General features: G+C 35.5%; 1 protein-coding gene across 9 annotated transcripts in view; it reads right to left on the bottom strand.

Annotated features, from left to right (window-relative positions):
• The window catches only part of Mgat4c (MGAT4 family, member C), a 764,987-nt gene that overhangs the window by 588,111 nt on the left and 152,001 nt on the right, over positions 1-24,875 (bottom strand). The window lies entirely within an intron of this gene.

Here is a 24,875-nt window from a genome sequence, read left to right as displayed (position 1 = left end):
TCTTCAAACCCAAAAATCTTATAAGAATTACAGATATCATGACAGTAACTACAGGAATATTTCTATCATAAACCCGTGTTAAAATTCAGTATTTGTACAACTCTGTGATGAATATAGTTGACAGATACTCTAAATTTTATTCATTTCAACAGCATTGATATTTTACCCTATTTTCGGAAAATTAAATGTGATAGCGTAAAGAAGGTCAAAAGGGCATTATTTAGTGACAGTCTAGTTATTTATTTCTCTGTAAATATGGGGAAAGTCTGCAAGTGCCGTATTCTTCAGTGTTGTTTTACAATCGTCAACCCCCCCCCATCAAAAATAAAGAAAAAAGAATTCCTGTTCGACAATCTAAGTAATGAATGTGCCCGGACTTTATTGCTAAAATTCCATCCATCCATCATTTAAACATCATTCTTGTTTAAAGCAACACACACACACACACACACACACACACACACACACACACACACACATACACACTAGTTTTCTCTCATTGCAGCCCTCTGTGAAATGCAGATTGGTGCTGAATCATCCAACCTCAACCCTGCTAGTTGTGCAAGCGTAAACAACCACACTTTATCATCGACGGGGATCTTATTTAAAACAGGGAAGCAAACCCAAACATTTGCTTGACTCCTAATTGTTTCAAGAACTCTCACGCGTTCCTAAAATCAGAAAAGAAACAAAAATCCCAAAGCAACCAAACCAAAATAAATAAATAAATAAATAAATAAATAAATAAATAAATAAATAGCAAAACTAAACAAACAAAATAACCAGAGCCAACCTACATAAGAAAAAATAAACATTTTACATTTCTAGACTTCTGAAATCCATACACACTGTTCCAAAAGTTTCTAATAAGTGGAGGCTAATTTTTTTTGTTTTGTAGCTCTGTACATTAAATTAAATTAGTTCAATAAATATCTTTAATATGCACATTTCCTAGAAGTCCTAGAAAAACATCTTTGGCATAATTAAACAGGTACACAGGTTGTTTTTAATCTGTTTCACTTGGCATCAGTCTTCTGGGTTAGTGCAGTTATTCTATACTGTATGTAAATTGACAGGTATGTGCAAATAGCATATATGCTCACACAGAATAATAATGAACATTTCATTTTGGAAAGCATGAGTACCTACTGAGTAGTGAGATCAAATTTCACTGTTTAAAATTGGTTGGCACAAGCTTTATGGCCAGGTAGACTGATCCAAAAGTTATCTTCTAGGATTAATATGAATGGTAAGATTTCAAAGTAATGATGATGCTTAATTAGGAGAGGAAAAAGCAGTGTAGGCATAATTATCAAAAGCGAAGCTACCCAGACACCTAACTTAGAATTATCTACATACACTCAGTTTGCAGAAGCAAACTCTTGTTCATAGGAGTGAATTATGCTTTGAATTAATTCCCTCGATGTTGTCACAGTGTGGTCGAAAATAAACTTGATTGTCTTGACATTTCAAAAAAATAAAATAAAATTGTTTGGCTCACTGATAAACTTTTATATGCACCATCAGGACATACATGTCTATTGAAATTATATTTCTTCCCCTCAAAGTTTTCTATATTAGGTTCCAGACACAAGTTATATGCTCATAGCTTTTTTAATATTTACTTGATTAAAGATGCTAGACTCCTACTCATTTCTACTCGATGTATAATCAGGGCCTTCTTTCTTGTTCACAACTGTAACCTGAGAATTGACTTAACGTTTGTTCAGAAATTATGTTCAACGGACGAGTATAAATTGAATAACCTCAGAATTCTAGCTTTTGTTGGACAAATGTAGATGTTACTAAGGTTTAGGTATAAGAAATATCTTCTCAATTTTACTTCTTATTTACAGTTACGTGGATTTAGCTTGGAAATGTAAAGGCCTTAATCTGTTACCAAAAAACATACTTTGCATTGAATTTAATAGCGTGCTCAAATAACAAATCAGTGCTTTAATTTCATAAATTTACTTGACAATATTAGTATTTTAACATGGCAGAAGTACATAATTTTGATGTAGCCTAATAACCAGAAAATTGGGACTTTTTACTAATAGCCTTAAATAGTTCGAAATGCCATTACTGTCTGCACAATTGATGTTTATGGTTGTTTCTGCAGGGTAAGAACTGTACATTCTCTAATTGCTTCAAACAGTATTGTAAATATTAATACTAGGGATAGCTATATGAGTACCCTACACTGTCGTTAATATTATACAGAATTAACCTAGCTCCAAAATGTCAGGAGAAAATTGGATAACATTTCTATTATAATAAAAAATTTCTCCCTTCTCTGCGTTTTTCAGTCTTTCCTGAATTTAATATTTCCTGAATTAAATTTACTATTTAAATATTACCTCTGTACCACTAATTTTATTTCCTAAAATGTCACATCAACTTGTACTACTATAAATCATTTTAAATCTTATCTTTTCCTATTTTAATCCTGTGATTTATGTTTTTCCTTCAATAGAAATAAAATAATACACACCTGTTAGGAAGATGGAAAGACCATACCATAGGTAGGCAAATGGTAGGCTAATAGAATGGAAATTAGATATTTAACTGTATCAAAAAATACACATAATACCAGGCTGGCACATGAGAACAAAACCTGTATTTATTTTAAATATATTGCATTGAGAAATTTCAGGTACGTTCATATGAAGGATAGTTTAAAAATTAATACACTTTTTCATTTAAGCTGATCTTTGACAATTCGTGTAGACAGTTTATATCCCCACAAAGTTATTTAGGAGAGTTTTTATTTCAAGGAGATACTATCTAGACATATGGCCTATGGAAAAATTTATAAATGAGAAGAGTTCATTTGGTCATAGTCCTTCATGATGAGGTTAGTACCTAATGGGAAGGGTTACAAGATACCTCCTTCTCCATGCAGAGCATAGCATATGAACACCAGGATCATAGTTACTGATCTAAACCCCGAGATCTCTCAGACACTGAGCCACCAACCAGGCAGCATACACCAGCCGATATGAGGTCCCTGGCATACACACAGCAGAGGACTGCCTGGTCTGGCCTCCCTGAGAGAAAAATGCAAATAATCCTTGAGAGACTTGAGGCCCTAGGGACTGGCAAGTCTTGATGTGGTGGGGATGGGGAGATGGGAACATCCTCTTGGAGACAGGGGTTGGGGGAAGGAGGAGGTATGGGATGGGGAGTGATTAGGGGAGCAGATTGGGAGGAGGGGGATGAAATCTGAACTGTTAAAAAAGGATTAATGAATAAAAAATTAAAATTTTAAAAAAGGTTCCAATCACCTAACTAGCCTATTCTACTTTTCACGTGTATCAACTTTATTTTTTTTCTATTATAATATTTGCATCCAACATTTTAACTACAGGTGGAGAAATTTACCAGTCCTTGTATTACGTGTAGAACACGGAGACAGCTGCAATCACATTAACCACTGATTTGACATCACTGGGCTTCCTTCTCCTCAGTGTGATGACATTGAGAAGCTCCGTCGCTGCCCTCAACCTTGATAGGTTCAAATCGCTTATCAGTCTTAGGGAATTCGTGGATTTTAGTACCTTTCCCCGGCCCCAGTATGAACAGTTTGAAGAAGACTAACTAATCAGCTGGCTTCTCTGAAATCCGAGGACCATTCTGTCAATTCTTTGGAACAATGACCCAAAGATCTTGTAATAGATTGAAATTAAGAACATGCGAATGGGTTTGACAGCTTTCCCAGCAAACATGTTCTGATATTTTGCAGCAAGTGTTTCAAGCCCCTGTCATATTTTATAAATCAGACGTGTGTGCACTATTCCACAGTTTGGAATATTTTATCCTATTAAGATGTTACAAGCATATTATAGTCTGTAGGGCCACCCTGGCCAGCCCCTCACTCCTATAATGCACCAAGCATCCGAAAATTTATAAAAAAAAGTCCAAGGTTTGTTAAATAAGTGCTTCAGACCACAATTCAGAATTAACTTATATTTTTTGAGTTATGACTTTAATATAGTTTTCCATGGCAGAATGTGTTTTACAAGAACTGCTCAGTCTGAGTAGATTTCCTCTGACAACACTGGGTATATTAGTCATCAATAAATGGTTTCCTGTTTGGAGCCAAATTAGCAATCATTAGGAAAGATACTCAGTGTATCTGCAACAAAGAAATGTGTCAAGGTCGATTCATATACTATTAACATCATTGTGCTATAGATAGAGCAGGCCAATACCTTCCGAATGGTTACCGGAAATTATGGTCTATTGAAATGGAGTTCCAAGCTAGAGATTGCTCTAAGCTTGAAAGTCAGGCTGTTTGTCACCTGAAGATCTTTATTGGTAAAGAAAATCGCATTACAACCCTTTTCGCAATTCTGCACCAAATGTGTCCTGAGAGTTCTATCAGGCACAAGAGAACACAACAGGATATATTTAAATGCAAAATGCTAAATAAAATAAAATACTGTATCCCTAGCATTTCTAAGGTCCTAGAATCAGATGGCTCAGATTTCAACTGTTGTTTTGCTCTGAGTTATAATCCTTTTTGCCATTTAGTGATTCTAGAAGTAGAGAATAGTTGTCTGTATTATATATATCGTCTGAGTGAGTTTTGGAGACTGAACTGAGGAAGAAAAACCCTCCATTTCCAATTCCTGCAAAGCTCTCATTGACTTCAGAGGAATTTACCAATGTGAAGGGATTGGTTTATTACAGCTTTAAGCCCTCATGCACCACAAAGGGATTTGCTAAATACTTTCAAGGGGACCCAGTGTGTGCTGTCAAGGGGCCTCTGAAAGGCACTGAACCTTCTTGTGATTGAATTGCACAGTTCCCTCTGCAGTGAATTTACATAATTGGATTCAGGCCTAGATGTTTTTATAGGAGATGATTATATACAGTTCCAATAGTACCATTATTTTAACCTGTCTTCTCTTTGAGAGCATAAGGGAAATGGAAACTGGTTTTAAGTATCATAGCTGCTCAGCAGGTGAGCAGCACTGCTAAAAGGTACATTTGTATCACTTATAAAGCACACTTGCTGGCATTTAGCATTCTCATTACATGTAGTAGTCAGATGTGTTAAGCGATGATATATTGTATGTGCTATCTACCTGAGGAAAAATAGTTCCGGCTTCTCTATATTATGATGATCTATTATAGAAGCATAATATTCTTCTGTGGGGTATACTGAGGAAAAAACAAAGTTGGGTTAATTGGTGCTAGGACCATCATTTGACGTTTTATTTATATGCAAATAGTTATCAGTCAACTTATAATGAACAAACGTTAAATATCAGATGGAGACATATTCCCAGCCAAATTTTCAGCAAGCCCAAAATTAAAACCAAACACCACACTATTTAAACCTCACTTGGCAGTTTTGCTATTACGGGTTTCAACGTAGCTTTTTGTTCATAAAATCAATGTAATATTTAACTCGATGATTGTTTTAGATATTTTTCAAGACAAAAAGTGCCATCCCTATCTAATATAAGCATGCTTAATACTTGCAAGAAGATGCAAATACTGTGGAAAATTAAGGCTTGGGACTGTGGGATGGCTCAGTGGATAAAGTTGACTGCCACCAAGCTTCACAACCTGAATTCCACCTTCAGAAACTACATGTTGAAAATTGGGAGCAAGGGGCTGGGGATTTAGCTCAGTGGTAGAGCGCTTACCTAGGAAGCGCAAGGCCCTGGGTTCGGTCCCCAGCTCCGAAAAAAAGAACCAAAAAAAAAAAAAAAAAAAAGAAAATTGGGAGCAAACTCCTTCACCTTGTTCTCTCACACAGTGGTGCATGTTCTCTCTCTGTCTCTCTGTCTCTCTCTCTCTCTTTCACACACACACACACACTCACACACTTTAAAAATGAAAACCTTGATATTAACTGAAGGTTTCATTTTAGCATACAAAATGACCAGTATTGTTTTTCTTTTAAATGCCCTCACATATATATCTTTCTATACTAACAAGAAGTTTCTTTATCTTCTGATCTTATTTTCATAGAATGAGGATGGGTGATCAAAATGAACTAAATCATTGAATTCCCTGCTAAGCAAACCTAAACTTTTAACACTGTTACACTGTGTCATCCACTGAAGCCCGTGCAAAAACTATGTTATTGAATTTTAAAAAAGTAATACACAGATTATATAATAAAGTCACAAAAGGGTGTACACTGTGTACAGTAAGATTAACAAAAATAGCATATATAAGTAAATCTTAACAGACATATTTTCTCAATGGTGCCAGATTTTCATGAGTAGGTGAAAGTGGCTCAAGACAAATGCATCTCATAAATAGACTTGTGTATAAGATATGCCTCATCTCATCTGATATATTTCAAATAACCTAAAATACTCCATAAAAAATTGTCAATTTATTTGCATCATTTATTTTAAAGGAGCAATGCCTCTCTATCTGAACAAAATTCATGTTCAAACTTAACCACAATTAGATGAATGGCAATAAATATAGATGGACTTCAAACCTAGTTCTTTTTCAAATGAGCAACTCATATCTTTCTAATTACCTAAGACCTTGTTTTAATGCATTAGGTATGATATACATTTTTCCAAATTCTTTTTTCTTTTGCCCCGCAGGGGAGAGAAACTCCAAACGAAGACTGACAGACAGCAGAGTTAACTAACCTGGACCCATGAGGCTCTCAGCGTCTAAACTACTAACCGAAGAACATACACCTTGACTGGAACTAGGACTGTCCACACATATGTAGCAGATGTTCAGCTTGGTCCTCATCTGGGTCCTCAACAACCGGAGCAAACTCTATCCCCAAAAGCTGTTGCCTGTATGTGGGATCTGTTCAAGCAGGGCTGCCTTGTCTAGCTTCGTGGGAAAGGAAGCTCCCGGCTTCGAAGAGACTTAAATTGCCAGGTGCAGAGGATACAGGGCCTTGGGTGGGGGGGAGCACCTGCTCAGAGGAGAAGGGGAGGGTGGGGGAGGAATGGTGGGATGAATGGTGGGAAGGGGTAATTTGGAAGGAGACAGTGAGTAGGATATAAAGGAAATAAGCAAACCTAAATTTTGCTCTAAATAATAAAGTTATACAGATATGATATAACCCATACGTATACTGCATTCTCCTAAGGAAATGTTTATACTTTGGACAGCTAAATGTCAATAGGAAAGGTCAATTTATTGTACATCACATAACAATGTTTCTACCTGACGCAAAAAATAGGATGCTTTAATTTCTTTTAACTTGTTGCCAGGAATCCCATTGGTATGATTAGGAAAGGACCAGAAAGCCTGAGAATGACTTCCTCATTCTGTGCTGGGAAATCGTTTTGTTCTTCATCTGTGAGTTTAGAATTTGATTGGAGAAAAGGAATAATTTGTGCACGGATCTCCAAGTCCTTAAGAGTACTGATATAATGGTTCCATTTGGAATCAGTGGCAGATGAAGGAATGGCCAAGAGTATCACTTGGGTAATAAAAATTTGATACCTGCCTCTGAAAACCATTTAATAGAGGAAAACTCCTATCTGATTTAAATGCTTTTGAATGAGGGTTGAAACCTCGTAATAAAAAAATTCACATAATCCTATAATTGCATGTATAATTTTTGCCTGTCTCTTAAAAACATACAACAGGACTTTTCTGGAGAGACAAAGCTAATATGATAATATTGACCCTTTATATTATTTTATTTCACTCAATTAAGTTCTTTTTGGTTTCTGAGTATATACTTTTGATTGCATGTGCATATGCCTATTGAAACCACAGCACAACATTGTGTGTTGTTCCTTGGGTACCATTCTCCTTGTTCATTAAGGTAGAGTTTCACCATGATACCTGGGAATTCCTGATTAGACTAACTGTATAGGGCAGTGATCCATACAGGGTACCCTGCCTCTACGTCCCCAGCATGATTGGCATAATAAGTGCTCTCCACACCCTGGGGATGGAACTCAGGGCCTCACGCTGTACAGTAACCACCTTATCATCAGGGCTACAACCCCAGCTTTTTAAATTTAAATGTCAATACATCATATTCTGTCAAGGTTCATTGTGACAATTATTGAGTAACTAAATGCTTTCATATTGGGTTTGAGACATGCCTCCCAGTAGAAGATTTTATGCCTGGTCAAAGTCCTGCTGTATAGTCTATACAATACATTATTTATATTTTGCTAAATGACCATGTTGTCAAATTGTCTTCCAAAGATTTATGGTTATACCAACAGACATGGGTTGCTTCCAAGAGTGGATAGAGGATCCTGTTTTTGCAGTGTGCAGCTGCTAATTCAGAGACTCTAGCCTGACAAAACCGAGGAGACTAAGAGATGAGTGCTTGACTCTGGATGGAGCATCTTTATCGTCCCTCAAAGCACAACGACCAAGGAAAAGGGAACAAAACTGACAAAGAGAAAAGGACATGAAAGACAGAGTATAGGAACAAGTGCTGTGAAATGTCTTCTACATATAGAAGAAATAGTGAAATCATAAATTCATAGCAACTGTATATACATGAACATGCAACCTTTACCTAAGATGGCACAGATGTGGATGTGGTTCCCAAGAGCCACTTTTTACTGAGAATATTGGCAGTTAATAACTATTGTGTGGGCAGGAAGGGATCATTAGTTTTTGAGAGTATGGGTACTAGAACTATTTCAGTGATCCAGCAGATTATTCCAGAGATATACACATAGGGGACCCAATAACTAGACATAAAAGTAACTTTTTAGTTATTAAAATAGAAATAGACATAAAATTGTAGCAGGATTTGTTTAGAGGAAGTTGTATAAAAAGGGGTGGGAGATTTTTGGATTTTATGATGACATTTCATTTTATACTATATGGAATTCTCAATAAATATGGCAAAATAAATGGTGATAAACTACCTGTGAACTACACCAATGGATGAGTTAACCTAGAGGCAAACATCATGATGTTTAACTTTGAGGTTTATGTATAATCAAATCTAATTGTGGTAGAGATAGTCCTTGTCTTAAATTGTATTTAGACTACAGGCAATTTTGGTTATGCCTAAGATGTGATACCAGAGAAACTGTAGTGCAGATGTTAAATATTGATTTCCGTGTTTTAATTAGGTTAGTCACATCATGACATCTTCCTTAGATGCTTTACATGACGCATAAGCCAATGTAGCAGTCAGTCATAAATGTGCAAACACCTGAAAATATAATTTATTTTCTTTGGTATTTGGAAGATTCTACCAAGATGATTATATTTTATATATTTTCTGTCGTGCTTATTAAGATCCCGACCCATAGTATTTTGAGGAACATCTGAGTGGTGTGTTTTGTTCAAATAATGAAAATTAATTTTCTTATTTGTTTCTGGGTAATCATGAACTTCAAGTGAATGTGTTTCATCTAGTGATCTAGGGTGACTTCTCTCCAATAGTTCTAATTTGGTGTCCTATCTGTAAATTAGCAGAGTAATATGACCCCATTTACCACTCATCTGCAAATAGACCTAAAAGTGGAAGAGAAGAATCAGCTACTCTATTTCATGGGAATACCAAGAGGTTACAATTAACATATCTGCTTAACTCCTTAAGGCAGAGTTCTACCAGATGGCCATGTTGGTGAAGGCCATGTTGGAGAGGCCATCTGCCTGTGTAAATTCAAACCACTATCACTTGGGTAAGGGAGACTAGTAATAGCAGAACAATAGGGGCAATAATTAATTAATTAATAATTAATAAGATTATCTATAAAGCAAACAACCTTTTGACTTTGTCCTTTTGTGAATTTTTCCATTAAGATGAAAACATTCAGAAAATCTATCTTGGCAGGAGAAAATTCACAACAGAGATTTTTCTCAGGTGCACTCAGATTTCATTCAGGACACGCAGATGCCCATGTATATACGCACATGTATAAATAAGCATAAAATCTCTTAGAAAAGCTAGCGTGTTAATGGAGCAAATCCTGAAATGAAATGTTTCATTATCTTAAAATATCATTTTTGTCATTCAAAGTTTCATTATAGATAGCATTTCTCTGATTTCTATTTGAATAAGAAATAGTTTTGAAATAAAGATAAATGAATCCAACTACACATAATTAAAAATACTGGTAATTTTTTCTGTAACAAACAAAGAAAGGCTTTGATGATATTATAGAATATTAACAGGAGTGTATCTATACTTCTAAAGTACTATGGTGACATAATTTTAGTTACTGATGAACCAGGCCTTATAGTTTAGGAGAAATGGGAGAAAGTAAAAATGAGGTCATGTTTCCTGGATTAGGAAGGCAACGACCTTTCAATTCTCCATTTCATTTACTCCAATTGCATCAGACAAGGAGCAAAGTCTACAAATCGTGGCTGATGTGAGAAAGATAGAAAGAAATCTAATGGAGAATTTTGAAACTAAGTGGAAATAACTTTGAGAGCTTTCTCCTCTTTTTGTTTTTGAAACAAAGGAAATTGGTTTTCTTTTCAAAATAGTAGAAAAATCAGAATGATATTGAATAAAAGATAAAGCATGGAAAATGTATGACCTATGTATATGTAACTAAACGCCTGATTTTATTCCAATGAAAACTTTTCATTTGAAATTCACATGTGTAGAAAAAAAAAGAACAAATTCCCCATTTTTGAATAGATCAAATCCAAGCAAAAATTACTTTCTTTATAAGTTTCTTTTTTCTTCTTTCCTTGTATAGCTTTAAGAAAAGAACCTTAAAGTATGTCCAATATTATTATATGATGCTATCAAGCTACGTGGATTGATGTATGGCCCTTGCTGCCAGTGCATTTTTCTTTTAAATGTTACATTCACATACACTCGATAGATTTTTCTACATGGAGATATGTTTGGAAGTAAGATAGAACAATTATTAATATATGAAACATAAATTATGGTACATGAATAATCTTCATAAATTGAAAATAATAAATATGTCACTGTACTCAAGTTTGGAAACTAACTCCTGACAGGTAAACATCTGTCCACTTTTTTTTCCTCTTACTATTTTTTATTGGATATTTTATGTATTTACATTTCAAATGTTATCCCCTTTTCTGTCTCCCCCTTCCCCTGCTTCTATGAGGATGCTCCCACTCCCACCCACCCACCCCAACCTTACCACCCTGGCATTCCCCTACACTAGGTTAAAGAGTCTTCACAAGACCAAGGGCTTCTGGCACATGCCAGAAGGAGGCAGAGGCAGGAGGATCACAAGTTAGAGTCCATCTGTTTTTAAAGCTACTCCATACCCATTCTATTAAAGTCCATTCAATCTGACAACATTATTAAATAATGTAGACTTATTTGTGCCTTTTGTGCAAACACAAAAAAGAATGACTGATTGCCCATCTGTTCATAACTCACTTTGCCTAAAATATCTTCACATCTACATTGAACTTCTCAGATTGCATCTTCTCCTAACCACCTTCTTAGATATGGCACAACTGATTTCAAATTCATTCTCTCCAGCTAGATGTCAAATTAAATGAAAGAAGGGTCCAGTGGTTCAGCCAAACTTACTTTTCAGGTCCATCTTAAGCAAAAGAATGTGTGACTTAATAGGTAAAACATTAGCCGTTGAACTTTCAAAAGGTTATGTGCGAAAGATATCCCTTACTGTTGCTAATAACTTCTCTATACAAAAACTCAAAAACACATGCTAAAAGCAAGTGGTTTTATAGCATGCACAGAGAGAGAGAGAGAGAGAGAGAGAGAGAGAGAGACAGAGACAGAGACAGAGACAGAGACAGAGACAGAGACAGAGACACAGAGACAGAGACAGAGACACAGAGAGACAGAGACGGAGACAGAGACAGAGAGACAGAAATGGAGACAGAGACAGAGACAGAGACCATACTGGACATTACAAAAAGAAAAAGAATTTTAAACATTTTGGAATTATTTTTCATGAAAATATAAAAAGGTTAATGATCAAAATTCTGTGCTGATGACTGAGGTACAGAATACTGCAAAGTCATACACTTCACTTGTATCTCTGTAGTTTAGTGTGCTGACTGTAGACTTAACATTGAAAGAAGAATCTAAGAGAAGGATGGAGGAATGAAGAAGAGCAATGCAAAAAATGCTGAGAAAGGGAGCGTGAAGGAAGAGAAGAGAAGAAAGGAGAGGAGATAGAGGAGAGAAGGGAAGAAATGGAGATAAATTGATTGCTCAGTCCTGAGAGAATTGTGGAAAGGACACAAGAAAGATGTGACTTAATGTGCATTCCACTTACACTTATCAGAAAAACAGCAAGAATAAATATTATGTTAATAAAAATAAATTTCCTTTTTTTATAGACAGACAAAATAAATTATTGCTGAGTTTATTTTGCTTTCTAAACAAGGCAAAGAATAGTAAGCAAGAAGGGAATAAGTCTAATTTACTCTAAAAAATTTACAAAAACTATTTTTAGTGTTTATCTTGGAGATTTGAGGACCAACTGCAAAAGCAAACAGGCCTGTATTGATAAAATAGAGACACTTTGATATGAGACGCAAACAACCCTAGGAAAGATGCTTTCTAACATTCCGTGCTTTCTTCTCTGTTAGTGTATTCAGCTGGTCTAGACAGACATTAAGCAACAGGAGAATGTAAATCCTAAACTGGGATAGTTTTATGTATAGGAACTGTTCACACTATTGATCAGTATGTGATTTAATATCAAAACTGATAAAACTGTTTCTAACATTTTAGAAAATATTCTTATGTCTGAAACATGCTTTCAACTTGAAAACACATTCCTCCATAGCAATTGTGGTGAGCAATGAACACACAATTCCTTTGATGCTCACAAAAACAAGCTGTGAGCCAAGTGTCTTTGCATTTCAAATTCAACTCCTCAGATTCAATTATCACCTTTGCAATTAATTAGACTTGGTTAAGAACAAAGAGTTCTGGGGAAGGTTCAGACTCTCATTCAATTTCCATTTATAGGTTTGGTTTGTTTTAATTTTATGTGCTTCCCGAATTTTCTGTTCTTACCAATATGAAAACCCAGAATTTCAGGAATGTTTTTGACCAGCATATTGATTTTTGAAAATATAGTTCAGGCATAATATGAATTCGAAGAAAAGTCACATCCGTCCAATTTTTACTGGAGGGCTGATTCTTGTTTTGTTTTCTTTATCTTCTGTTACATGTTTATTTAAAACCCTGTGGAAAGTGAGGAAGAAGCGGGTGCACATGTGTAGAGATTAAATAAAGATGACTTCTGAGGCCATGATAAGATAGACTAAAGTATAAGGAATCTGTATGAGACAAAATGATGAAGCTTCTAGTAAAATATTACAGCACATTCTGCAGAAAGGAATGAATTTTTAGTATGTCCTTTCTTTATATTCAATTGGCATGATGCTTGATAGTATGGATTAATCATAACCAGAGGAAAATGCTTCCCTTGTTGAAAGGATTTGTGATAAGAGAAGAATTAATTAAAGTAAATTCATTTAATTGCAAAAGACAGGAAAAAAATAAACACGGGGAAAGAGAAAGACAGAACTTGTTCTGAGAAAACCAAATGATATTTTTATTAAAAAACCAAACTTAAGTGACTGAAATGCTCTAAATTCAAAAGGTTTTAGCAATCCTATACATTAAAATTTTTAAAAGGGTCAAACTTGAAATTTGTTGGATTAAAAAAATGGTTATTTATTGCTACCTATGCAATAATGGGGGGAGGATGGGGAGGAGAACACCCACATAGAAGGGGAGGGGGAGAGGTTAGGGGGATGTTGGCCCGGAAACCGGGAAAGGGAATAACATTCAAAATGTAAATAAGAAATACTCAAGTTAATTTTTAAAAAAAGAGAAAAAATGGTTTTCTGAGGGAACCATGCACACAAGAAAACCTCAGCTTGAGCCTCAAGCATCCATTTAAAAAGTAGATACAGTTATATCCATTTGTAGCCAAAAAGATAGGGAAATGGAGAGAAGCAAATCCCTGCAGGTAACTAGACAAGCAGTCTAGCTGAGATGGTTAGCTATAGGTTCAGTGAAAGACTGTATCAAATATTTAAGGTGGTGATCAACAAAGAGAAACCATGCAGGTAGATCTTTGACCTGCACATAGGTACAAGATGATCCCATCTGCATCTGCCCACACAGGAATATGCACATGCATAGCTATACATCACAAACAAACACAGCAGCATAGCTAGTAAGAAGAACAATTATAACTAAAATTGAGTCAGTTGCTATACTGATTAATGCTACCTTAGTAAGTGATTAGATGATATCAGAGATTAGACTGTGAAAAACACAAATCCTAAGTATGATACTTAAACTGGCAGTAACAATTTAAATAATGTACAATAATAGTGATAAACAAACATTATACTGAAGATTATTTTCATGATTTATGTAAAATTAGCAAAGAAGAAAACGTGCTTCTATCGAAGTACATAGATAGGAACTTAATTTACAAATATCAGTAACCCTTCTTTATAAAAATGACAGACAGAAAGAAGTCACAGAAACAATGCCTTTCCTAAGTAATGTAAGATATGTTGGGGTAACTCTAACCAAGCAGGAGGAAGACTTGTCCATTAAAACTTTAGGAATTTTAAGAAAGAAATTGAAGAATAATTTGGAAGATGGAACAAGTTTCCACGCTCATGGATCTCTAATAGAATATTTCCATGAAATTCTTCCCCTCAGTTCCCAAGGGAGAAATGAGGTAAAGAGGAGGCAGGACGTATAAGAGTCAGAGAGGATGGAGGATACCAAGAAAACAAGGCCATATAAACCAACAACAGCAAGTTTTTAATGGACTCACAGAATGTGAGGCAGCGTGAATGCTTCCTGCCTGAGTTTGCACTAGGTGAATCTTAGATCTGAAAGAGAAGTAGACACAGGCCTCTATTATTAACTCAGAAACAACCTCCAACTGATACTCAATTGCCAATGGACATTGACCTTTTCCATGGGAATCGCACTGGTGAAACAAACTACCCCTTAAGGGTAGGCTGCATGGAATCCTATGGCAGCAGTAGATGGCTAACAGGGAACAAACTCAAAAACACCTTTGGAGGTTCTTTGTTTCCTTTTATTTTAGATTTTAAATTTTATATTTTTATTTCTGATATATTTTATTTATAACGTTTATTCTTTTCATTTATTGTTACTGCATGGTCCCTTTATGTATATATGATGACATCCATTTCAATATTTCTATTGAATCCTAAGTATGTGAACTATTGGATCCATAGTTCTTGTGCCTCTTTCTGGTCCCCCTCCAGATTGTTACATTTATTTTATTTTTATCCTTAGCATACTTGTTTGTTTTCTAATTAGAGACACAGAGAGGTAGGTTGGAATGAACGCAGAGATGGGATGGAATAGGGAAGAATAGAGGGTGGGAAAGCATAATCCTGATATATGATGAGAGGAAAGAAAAACAATTTTCTCTAAAAGAAGAAAGTTAGAGAAAAATTATAACAGAAAAATATTGTCTTGTTTTGACATTTGTAGCCATACTGAAATTTTACTGATCCTTCCCCACAATTCCTTCCATACCACCCATTCCCAATGATTAATATGTCCTCCTTTAATATGCCTTCAAATAATACACCTTGTAACTTTTTATATGAGCAATCTGCATAAAGTATGTTTTACAAATTGTAGATTTTTACTCATTACTATAATTGTAAGATGAAATATTCCAAAGTGTTCAATAGGCTAAATAATACAGCTTATTTTGATGCTCAAGAGAACCTTTGGAAAATGTTTCAATTAAACACCAATTATTTAAGTGATGGAGTTTATTCACTTATGCAGTATAAATTGTTAATAGGTTAAATGAGAAAAATCATGAATACATTTTACTACTTAATATAAGTTCTAAAATAAAAAAATCAATTTACAGTGATGCACTAATTTATTCTCTGCAAAAGCAAACATTTATGAAGTAATTAACTGAATAACTATAGTTTGAAAATAATTTCTCAATGGAAAAATCAGATGGATCTGACAAAGTATTTCACAGAAATAATACTTTGAGAAAAATACTGTTAAAAGCACAAAGGACCATTAAGTTTTGAGAGAGAAAGGCATTTAAGGATATTCTCATCCTCCTGTCTATTTGATTCATCATTTGGCAGAATAATAATTATTAGAAGATTTGCCTGATTCATTTTCTTCACATGCTAAGTATACCCGGCAAGACATATCACAGCAATTACTGTCAAGAGAATTACTATTAAAAGAATCATATTCTCTTCACTTAGTATTTTTACTTAAAACAAAAGAGTAAAAGTAGTCATTATAGGCCTAAGAATGATCTGCCTCTTGATATCCCACAGCTGTCTTGGTCTTCCTCACTTTCTGGTCATCAACTGTGGAGGATCAGATGCCTCTTTCTTACGTCTTCTTCACTGCACATGCGGAGTACCCTTTTGTCCGCTGCTAAGCGTTCTGCCAAAAGATTGATATATTTCTTAACCGTTTGCCTTACCACTGGGCTGTCTGAATTGCTTTGCTCCGTAGCATATGAACAGCAGCAGTGTGAATTTCCACATAAGCATATGAAGTCTCTAAGTTGAATTGTTTTTCTCTTTGGATATCTCTTAAACTAAGGGTCCGTATTGGTTCTTTCTGGGGTTCCAGAGTCCAAGAATCAGAGGACCATATTAGAGGTCATGCTTTGTTCTGTGACTGTCCTAATGTACTTATAATTACACATATATTATAATTACCCTATGAGCTTTTGGGTGTGATTGTCTTTTACTGTATAACTTAGCCTATTATTAGTAAAATAATAACCTCGGGAAAAGGCATCCTGTACTCTGTTTAGTACAGTTGATCATCTTCCCTCATAAGTTAAAAAGTTTTTTAACGTTTGAGGCTTTATTTATCCGTCTCCAATCGGGAGAAAGGAATGATACAGAATTTGTGTCTTGTAAATTTTAGGTGTAGTAAACAGAATGCTAACAATTTGGAGTATTGGCAGTCAGGAGAGTAGGCAATAAGGGACACCTAAGGACCAGAAGAGAGCGAACACACCTCTGAATATTGACACAGAAAGTGTCATGAAGAGCCCAAGCACTTCGAGTTTCACTAGACATGTCTGAGATACAGACTTTGACATAGTTCATCCTACCTGGCAGACAGGTCCGTTACTACATTCCTGTATCTGCAGACTGTCCTCAATTAGAAAACCGTTACCTAGAGAATGGATTTCTTGGCACACGGATCTTCAGCCACAGAAAAGCTATATGTTGTACTCTACAAATCCAAAGCATGCTAGTTAAATCATCTCTACGGACATGCCAGGGCAAGGAAGGGAGAAGCTGTGACAGTTCATCTTGACTCTGAAATCTGTACTACAGCTAAATTTTGGGAATTTGATCAACACAATATAAGACTTCTTACTTCCTTGTCAATCAAACTGCTAATCTGCAAAGAACTTGTCAAGTTCACCTCGCTATTGCTCTCTATCTTTCCAAAGTACCCTGTTTCATCTTTCCATTATTTAGAATGATCACCAATATCATGAAGATTCAAAAATATTTGTACAGAATGAAGAAGCTAAGGAACAATATTGTCGACAGCTGGGCCAAAAGTCATTCAATAAAACCCTAATTTAAAATTGTCATCATATAATTGGATATAAGGAAAGACACAATTAATCTGTATTAACAGTTAATACAGATACAAAAGTATTTGTTAGTAATAAAAGTATACAACATTATCACAAATGGTCAGAGAAGATGTTAAAGATAACATTTTCTTCATCTTGGCTTTTTTTGGCAGGGCGGGGAACTTAAAGTCAGCGAAACATTTATTAGGGTCAGGATTTCTGAGGTACATGCAGGTTGTAAGCCTGGTTTGTACTCTGCATTATAAATCTCTAACAATTTCTCTTACAGTGACTGCATGATGGGAATGTTCAAGAAGTGAAATCTTTGCAGTAAGTCAAGGTGGCATTTACATGACCATTTGCAACTCAGAGTAGAATGACCAAGTGTGTGCAGGGTAATTTCTCGACTAACCATTCTAAAACACAGAGAAAGGTCCTCAAGAAGTGAGGGGAATCTACTAGGAATTTGATGGGTAAAAACCTTTTCCTATCTGTTAGATTGGACTGCTTACGTATTATGATTCATGTAGTCACGTTTCTGTGTGTAATAGTAAATGCAAATTTTATACAATACAGAAAAAAAATAGAAACACAGCACAAATGCGAATAAGGACCAATAAGACTAAAAATGGAAACTAAAGGTAAAATTCTAAATTAAAATTAAAAAGCTCCACAACTTGAGATCAGTCTCTGGAACCTACATTGTGAACGGAAGAGAACTTACTACTGTAAGTTATTGTTCGATGTCTATGCATGTGCCCATATATATGTTCTAATGGATATGCCAATGTACATATAAATAAATATAAAAATATAAAAGTAAGTAGTTTCATACAAGTGAATAAAAATAAAATTTATAACTAGACTTATAATTTAAAATAATGTAATTTGAAATAAAATAAAGGACACACACACACACATACACACACACACACACACATATATATATATATCAAAAAATATATAAATATTTTTCTTTTGCTTCCAAGACCTTTAATGGTTCCAAAGTTAGATAGTTTTATGTATACATTATATATCTAGATTTGGGAGAGATTGGTGTAATGAGTCTTGTTGAACTCTGTCCTAATTTCTTAAGAACATCCTTTCTTCCAGCCCTAACATAATTTGTGTCATTTATTTATTTTTCATTTATGAACACAATATGTGCTTCCCAAATATACATGGATATGTGACCTTCTGTTGGATCATGAGAGATTTATGCAGAAACATTCTAATGGAATACTGACCTCTCCTTTTCCAGCAGCCACTGATTACTAATAACCCCTCATCTGTGGGTAGGCCTTCACTTTTTTCTCCATTTGTCCATGCTAGACTTTGGTCTAGCTTGAGTTCTAATGGGGTTGTATATGCTTTCTCACTTTTGAGAACCTGTACATGAAACTACCTTTTTGTGTATAAATGACACTATTTCCTTGTACTTATTGACCTTTATTGTCTCTTAGATTTTTGGCATCTTTTCCATAATAATCCCTGAGCCTGTGAGGATGAGGTATAGTGCAGACATACCATTGAAGGTGGAGAACTTTGCACATTCTTATTCTGTGAACATGGGGAGAATGTTTAATATTATCCATTTTGCAAATCAGTAGATTCTAACGCATGGACTATGACCTCTATAAGTATGTGTCCTTAGTCCAAAAATGGTACAAAGTATGGGTTTCATCTTATTAGCCACAAGGTCAGTCCAATCAGGAAAAAACGGTTATTCTCATAATGTTTTTTACCACTATTACATGTTAGTAAGCTAGTCATCATGGCAGTCATCATGGCAGCCCGTAGGCTTTCCCTTGATTACTTTCTTCGCTAGTAGTGTATATAGCAACTTACAGCACTATGAAAACTAGGCAATAGAGAGAAAGATTCCAGTTGAGTTCAATTTAATGTCTCCTATTTCTGTGTCTTAAGTATATGATATCACTGATAATATGGATTAACTATAAATTTCTCAGAAGTAACCAATAGAATTTTCTGAAGCCCGTAATATTTGGCTGATCTTTACGAACGGATCGACCAAAAATCCAAACGAAGAAATCCTTTCCTAAAAGTGTCTTTTTTTTATTTCACTGTTCTATTTAATAGTGGTTTCCTGTCCCATTATGAGATAACTACATTTTAAATCATCCTACATGCATATTTTGAAAACTTTTCTCAGTAGTTAGTAGGTTTCCATTTCACTTCTTTAAAAGGTTTTTAGAGTTAATTAATCCTCCCAAACCACTTCTTTTACCCTGTCCTTCCCTTCCTTACTTAAATATAATCCTTCCTGTTACACAAACCTAATATCCTTAGTAAACTCTAAATACATTAATAAGTAAATAATTATAAACATAAAATATATTATAGATTGAGAAATGAAAGTACATTATTTAAAAAGTACTAATGACCTAATTAATATTGAAGATATAGACTCATCATAAGTATTGTAAAACAACATTGTTGAATGGTGTCTGAGATGTGTAACAAATAAACAATATATTAATATGTATATATAATCATATATATAATGTATACATGGAGAAACTCATACAGACACATATGTATAAGTATACTTTACTTTTCATTAAGACTTCATGTATTGTTTTTGGTTTAGTCTGCCACATTAGACTAACTTGAGCTAAACATGAAAGACAATGCCATGGATTGATAGATCCATAGATACACACACACACACACACACACACACACTGTGTAAATATATTCTAAACTTCATTTATAGACAGGAAGGCATGAAGACCCTGTAGAATACAGATACCCAGATATTGATAAATTATAGCCTTTCAAAGAACTGATGTTCCTCTGAAACCAGGAGAATATCAGACTTACACACCTACCTCTTAACCATCCAGTATTCATCAAACTATATTTACAGGAATATAAATTCATTTAAAATGAAGAAAATATTTTTGTTTAGCTGCCCAATGGGACACTCACATTCTTACAATACATTTTTAATTAGGAATGCCTTGATAGATCAGTCTTCCTTTGACGATTGTAGACATAAGTATGTCTCACATACATTTGTGTATGTGTATAAAATTACTATTTCTTAAATCATGGCCCCTCTATTACTTAATGTGTCACTAGAATGACTTTAGAATAAAAGGATGGAAATCTCTTATATTTTCTGATATTTAAGATTATCTGGGATCTAATATATAAACACAGACAATTTTTTGTGAGTGGAATATTCAAAGTCATTCTAGAGCGTCTGGCAGAACGTTTGGCAGGAAGGGAACAGGGCCTTTCACAGTCATTGTTCTTAACAGCTACAAAGTTAGGATTGCTTGACAGCAGCATTAATCTTCAATCAGAAACTAGTGTGATCAGCTCCTCAGGGTGCGCAAGGCCATAAGTAAAGCAATTAACTTCATTAATTGATGTCAAATTGAATGCTGCTCTGCGTTTGGGGAAGCTCTGTGAATTCTCCTCCTTTTAAACTATATTTGAGGCATTAATAAAATATAAGTAAATATTTGAGTGTCACGATATGAATAATTCCACGCTGTGTGTAATCTATAATGTTCAGGAATTTTTGACAAGATTATTCAGAAAGAACTAAAGTCCTTGGAAGGAACTCACCAAATTGCCATTTGCATTAAAAGTAGAGAACCTGCTAGGCCAGACATGAAGGGGTCAGAGGCCATACAGAACTTACTAATTCACCACAACAGGATTTGCCTCTAAGGAAAGAAAAGTTGTTTTAAGTGTTATTGATTTTTACTCAGAAAATGTGTCCTATTGATTTTTCCATCTAGACCCTTAACTCTGATGTATAATGTGCAACTCTCATCTATAATGACAACCAATGAAAAACTAAAGGACAGAAGTAAGAAAATTGTAATGTGGGGCATCAAACAATGTTGTCTAATATATGTACCCCCCAAATATTCCAGTTCTTGAGTTTTATTTCAGAGTCCTACAATCTTTCAAATTACAGGCACATTTTTCTTAGATTTTGAAGTGACAGAATAAGATGTGTTTAAATATATGCGATTGTACTTCTTACGTTCTAGTTTCCTGGCCTTGCAGGCAAAAGGTTCCTGGGTCTGCAGAACAATGAAATTCTGGTTTTTCGGACTGTTTTTATGGGGTGCGGGTATCTTTATGTCTTTCAATTAGACTTTGTTTGGCTCAGCTGCGATTTGTCAATTCTGTTTTATTACCTGTTGGCATGTGGCATTCTACCATTTACAAATGTATTTATTTATTCAGTTGGAATACAAAATAAACCACAGACATTGAGAGTCCTGAAATACACTGTTTGTCATTCATCCAGCTTCTGTTACAGCAGTGTTTGCTGTTTCAGATACCTGCTTCATCACTTACTGAGTTGGAACTTGTGGACACTATAGCTGCCCCAACTTTGTAATTCTTTCTTCTACATATCATGGCTACTTTTTCTTTTTGCCCTCTCTCCTTGGTGAGAGACACGTAAATGAACGACACATACATACAGCCTTTATATTCCTATATGCCTTCAACAGCTCAATGGTTGGGCCCTTCCAAGCTAATCTACCTCTCTCTGATATTACCAGGTCATTACTTACTAAAATCTCTATTTTATTTATAAATAAATAACTGGGTTGCCCGGACCCAGTCAGGCAACCATCTTGGGACTGTTTGCCTGCTACATGATGGCTAAGCCCTCTGTCCCACATCTTCTCAGGCATGGCATCTTGCTTCTCCTCCTGGCAAAGCAGATCTCTTTTTATACTTTGTCCCTTGCCAGGAATCCTAAGAGTCCTGCCTCTGTCTCCCTACCCTGCCATTGGCCCCTGCCAACTTTATTTACCAGTGAAAGCTAACTGGGGATAGAGTTCTCTCAGTGTCTCCGATGTGGACATGAAGATTCTCATCGTTTTGAGGACCCAACTTATCATAATACAGGCAGCATTAATTCAAATCCACAACACCCCTCCTCACTTTCTTCTCCCCTCTTGTCTCTTCTCTTTCCTTTGTCTTTCTTGATCATCTATCATTACCCATCACTTTGCACTGTAGTTTGAAAACTCAGAACAAGCCATTTGGTAAGAATGATCAATATTTACACAAAAGGGCTAGTCAAAGGTTAGTTCATTGGTGTCAGAGTGCAAAGCAAACGATGAAATTGCATGTACTTCAATACTGTAAGCATGTCGATGGACTCCATATTTGATGTCAGCCATGTATGCTTTTCATTTATGTGCTGGGTAATAATTCCTTAAGTGAATTCACTCAAGTTGCTTTACAGTTTTTCAGAGTTTTTAGGATTTATTTGCTGAAGTGTATTACATTGATATTATTCTGGCAGTGTAGAATAATTGGACTTTGAGATATTGGTTAGATTAAAAAACAAAAGATAGAAAAAGAACGAAAATAATACATAAACTAGGTAAGTTATTAACCTATAAAACATTACATTTATTATTACCAAAAATAATAAAATTCTAAATTTATGTGGTTTAGAATATTGCTAATTATTTCACTATGGAAAAAATATTCCAGCCTTCTACTTAATCACTCTAGACTAAATATAAAGATCACATTAATGCACTAATATATGTAATATGCTAACATATAAAAATGTTCAAATAGTGTAGGTATTTTAATTAGTTATGCTCTGATATGACAAGGATTGTAAAGTTTTTGTATTTTTACAAATCCCTGTTTTGACACTCAACTATCATTGAGACAATATAAATTGAGTAAACTCACATAGGATAAATTATACTCAATCCTTTTGGGCATACCTAGTCTGGAAAATATATAATATTTTTAATTTCAATAAATGTCCTTGCAAAGTGATGCTCTAAATTAGTTTATTTATTTGAATCCAGGAGCAAAGTCACACATATGGGCTGAAATATTCAGTGGTAGGTCTTCATTATGTCATTTGCCAAATTGGTAGAGGACTTCAAAGCAATCCTCAGCTTCTCAACGTTGATTTGGAAAAAAAACATAGGATTACTTGAACCCAATAAAATAAATCATTATATTAGAACATTTATATAAGTATATTTTTGGTCTGTTTGAATGTATAATGATGAAAATGTTGCTACGAAGACTGAAACTTGTTTTTCTATACATCCCTGACACCTAAAGTTTAGGGATCATCTTGAAAGAAGATGCAGAAAGATTGTAAATCTGGAAGCCCAGGATATATGCTGTGACATAGTGGCCTCTATACATGACAGGAGACCTGCACCTGTGAAATATGAGCAATGTGTTCACCTAAACAAGATCTGCACAGTGACAACTTCAGTTGACATGCCAATATGGAAGTGGGAAACTAAAAATTTATACAGCACTAGATGAAGGGCTTCAGGACGTTACTGCTTCTAAGAGAGGGAGTATCATCTTCTCAGGCAATGGGGCCCTCATGGCTTAACTCCAAGCTGAAAGCCCTAAACATACAAATATATTAGACATAATAAATGGCTCTAAGCTATATTTAAACGTACATATATTGATGTGTACAGACATATGTATGTATGTATGACAATAATTAAAGAAGAGACTATGAATTCGAGAGTGAGTTGGGAACATATAATGGTTTCTGGGGGGAGTGTGTTGGGTAGAAATGATGCAAGTACAACACTCATGTTAGAAGCTCAAAATCACAGTAAAGAACATAATCCGGTATTGGGACGGGGGGTAGCAGGAGTGAAACTTAGGGACAGGAGAAAGAATGGAAATGGGCAAACTCAGGAGTTAGGAGGTGAGGGAACCCTCTTCAATGTACCAGAGACCTGGGAGATGAGAGACTCTCGGGAGTCAAAGGGAAGACCTTAGATGAAATGCCCAGCACTGGGTAGAGGAACTTGTAGAGTTCATCTCCAGTAGACAGACAGGGCATCAAGTGGAGGGATAGGGTTGTCATCCCACAGTCAAAAACTCTGACCCAGAATTGTTCCGGTCTAAAAGAACTGCAGGGACAAAAATAGGAAAGAGACTGAGGGAAAAGAGGTCCAGTGACAGGCCCAAATCGGGATCCAGCTCAAGGGAAGGCTCCAAGGCCTGACCCTGTTGCTGATGCTGTGGTGTGCTTGCAAATGGGAGCCCGGCATCGCTGCCCTCCTAGAGGCCCAACAAGCAGCTGAAGGAGGCAGACCCGCACCACCCAGTTGACTGAGGCTGGGGATCCCTGTAGTTGAATTGGGGAGAGGCTAGAGAAAGCTGAGGAGGAGAATTACCCCATAGGAAGGCCAGTAGTTCCAACTATGGGCCCCGGGATCTCTCAGATAGTGGGCCACCAATCAGGCCACATACACTACCTGATATGAGGCCCCAGACACATGTAAAGTTGAGGACTGCCTTGTCTAACTTCAATTGGAGAAGAAACTTGAG

The sequence above is a fragment of the Rattus norvegicus genome, chromosome 7 (genome assembly GCF_036323735.1).
Source record: "Rattus norvegicus strain BN/NHsdMcwi chromosome 7, GRCr8, whole genome shotgun sequence".
Taxonomy (NCBI): domain Eukaryota; kingdom Metazoa; phylum Chordata; class Mammalia; order Rodentia; family Muridae; genus Rattus; species Rattus norvegicus.
The sequence above is the reverse complement of the archived record's forward strand: the minus strand, read 5'-3'. Positions and strand labels throughout refer to the sequence as shown.